Raw genomic sequence first — 2,948 nt, 5'->3', positions numbered from 1 at the left:
AGGAGGTTTAGTTAGTGGGATCAAGAGCGAAAGCACAAGAGAGCTTTATTGGTTTGGCAAAACTCGGATTGTTCTATGGGGGACAATATTATAGTATTTCCTTGGATATCCAAGTTTTGGCTGATTATGTTTAGGATGTTTTGGGTATTTCTGTTGCTTTGTGATGTCTGTTTCCCTTTGACTGAGTTTTCTGTTTAGCTCGATGAGTTAAAGAGACATGTATTTAGTAATTATCTGAATGTTAGGTTTTGTTTGGTGTTTGTTTTTCCTTCTTGCGTGATTTCCAACATTTTGCAAGGATGCTGGAAAATGCAGATCCACCGATTTGCATCTTCGAGTATTGCTTTGGTTCGAGGAGAATGTTGTCTGGGCCTGCTGGCTGGCGGCCAGGCCAAATTTATGCAAATCTCGGGCCGAACAGGGCCTGATGGTGGAAAGGAACTGTGCTACAATGTGCCTCTTCTGATCGGCTCTGCCTTCCGAAGCTTCCCCCTACACATGGGACACGAAGCTCTGCAGATGGTCAGGGCTTCTAGGAGGGCTGGATAAGGGCCTGCCTTCTCACCCTCGCTTAGCAGGGCAACCAGAAGAGGCCCAACCCCTGGCAACTCATACTTACCTGGCAGGGGACAATCTGTGATCGGAAAGTCAGATCACCCAGGGTGAGGCTCATCGATTTGCTGACCACTACAATATCCCCAAATGCAGGATACTCTACTGCATTAATTCTGGTAGTGGGGGACTGCGTTCACGCTTGCCCCTGATTTATTAGTGAAAGAAAGAAAAAGTAAAGTGTGCGAGTAGGTTGGTTGCACACAGATTCCCTGCTCTTGTAGCAGAATTTCTTTTTCTGCAGTCAAGAGGGCCAGCACTGAGCAGCTCGGGTCCACAGCCCTGATTTATTGGTGAAAGAAAGAAATAGTAAAGTGGGTGAGTAGGTTGGTTGCACACAGAGCCCCTGTTCTTGTAGCAGAATGTCTTTTGCTGCAGTCAAGAGGGCCAGTTCTAAGCAGCTCAGGTCCACAGCATTCACTGGACGGGTGAAGTGCACAGGCGCCTAACCCCAGATATTGTGCCCCATGATATCAGGTGGCGCTGTGCCTGTTCCCAATATGACCCCCAGCCACTGTGGGATAGCATATCCCTGTCATCAGCACATGGGGGACAGAGGGTCCTCTTGCAGATAGGGGATACTTGTTGTCCAGAGAGTAAAGTCAACAATAGCCGAAGGTGTATGCTTTTAATCGGAAAACCGGAGCGGGCATGCTGCGTGGTCCTCTAATAGGTAGGTATGTACGCACTAGTGTTGTGATTCGCTGGGCCTGACATCCAGTACAGTCAGTTAGTGACAGCCGCTCTCTGAGATTTTTGTTGACCTCGCTGGATCTGAATGGAATGCTCTTAAGCAGAAAATCGGAGTGCAAATACTCCCCTTTTCAGATTTTGGGAAAAGATGCAGCACTAGAATGGTAATGCATAAGCCTCCCATAAGTGGACTAACATGCGTTCAATGTTGGTAATCAGGTTTTGTAACGCACTCAAATTCTGCAAACCTTTTATGGTTCTATGTGTACCTGAAACAAAAAATGATACTTGTTTGAAAGTGTGAGAGTGTGAACTAGTAATGCATATGAACGTGAAATCGTTTGTCCTAAGTACGTTCTATAGATACAGGAGGATGAACAGGAAGCAGTATTTGCCAATGCACTAATGAAACCATTTTAAACTGAGCTGTAGGTTCTGAAGGAGATTAATATTTGATATGTCTGGCTGTTTTGTGCAGGAATAAGGAGTCCATGAAACAACTGAAACACGTTTTACTGAGAGGTAATCATGAAAGTAACTTTTCGAATCAGACGAAAATGGGGTCAATCTGTTAAGAAACTACATTTTAAGTTTTATGATCAGAACAGTGAAGGAAGAGCAACTGTATATGAGCATGTGTTCTCTGGTGAAATACTCTCCCTCTCTCCCATTCTATCCTGGCTTTCCCTTATCCCAACACCCACCTATCCGCCCCTGTCCCACCAGAGTGTGATTTTGCTCTGTAGTCATGTCGAAATAACAGGGCGGATCCACATAAATAGAGGGTATTTGAGTTCATACACATCTGTCATAATATGGGCCTTGACACACTGCTACATATGATGATCCATTGTTGTAATAAATGTGTGTCATATTACATTGATATTGTAACTATATTTTTGTTAGTGAACTGAAGAATAATGCCATAGGATGCCACTTCCGGTGATGTCATGTGGGGCGGGGTCACATGTCATCACTTCATGTGATGTCACTCGGGTGGGGTCAAATGACATTTCCTGTGATGTCACTCAGGGGCGGGGCATGTGCTGTCACTTCCGCTACCCCAGGCATTTTGGTGAAATGACGTCTCATGTTTTTACATTTTGAGTAGGAATTCTTGTGCGTCTACCTACGACTGATTGTCGACATGGTAATCAACTTGACTTGTTTTCTTGTAGGCAGTATGGTGTGGTGGCTTCCTGCCACATAGCTCATTGAAGGGGAACCTGAATGGCATTTCCTGAAGTCAGAAATTAGGCAAGCAGCTGCAATCTGGACTTTGTATTGCCCCTTTATTTGATTTGACAAGCAGGAAGCATCATGCAGGACAGACGTGGTCTGCAATCTCTGGCTCTCCAGGTGTTTTGGATGATGAGACATGTGATACTTCACCATTGACTATGCTGGGTAGGTCAGATGGGAGATGTAGTGCACAACACCTGGAACGCAAATGGTTTCAGACTAATGATGTAGAGGGTGTTGCCTTAGTCAAGTCTTGAGTTTGCAAGTTATCCAAACTCTAAGTTGGATAACTTAGTTTTGGTTGGTTTTCGGTGGGTATACAGGATTGGTTTTAGGAGTTTCATTTGAAGGAAGACTGATTTGACCAAAGCACCGACCTTATGAATTCATAATGAGGTTAG

General features: G+C 44.7%; 1 pseudogene; it reads left to right on the top strand.

The window, feature by feature from the left end:
- Window positions 1-611: 611 nt before the first annotated feature.
- Window positions 612-763, top strand: LOC138462726 (U1 spliceosomal RNA; annotated as a pseudogene).
- The last annotated feature ends 2,185 nt before the right edge of the window (window positions 764-2,948 follow it).

The sequence above is a fragment of the Ambystoma mexicanum genome, chromosome 1p (genome assembly GCF_040938575.1).
Source record: "Ambystoma mexicanum isolate Mex_15411 chromosome 1p, UKY_AmexF1_1, whole genome shotgun sequence".
NCBI lineage: Eukaryota > Metazoa > Chordata > Amphibia > Caudata > Ambystomatidae > Ambystoma > Ambystoma mexicanum.
The sequence above is the reverse complement of the archived record's forward strand: the minus strand, read 5'-3'. Positions and strand labels throughout refer to the sequence as shown.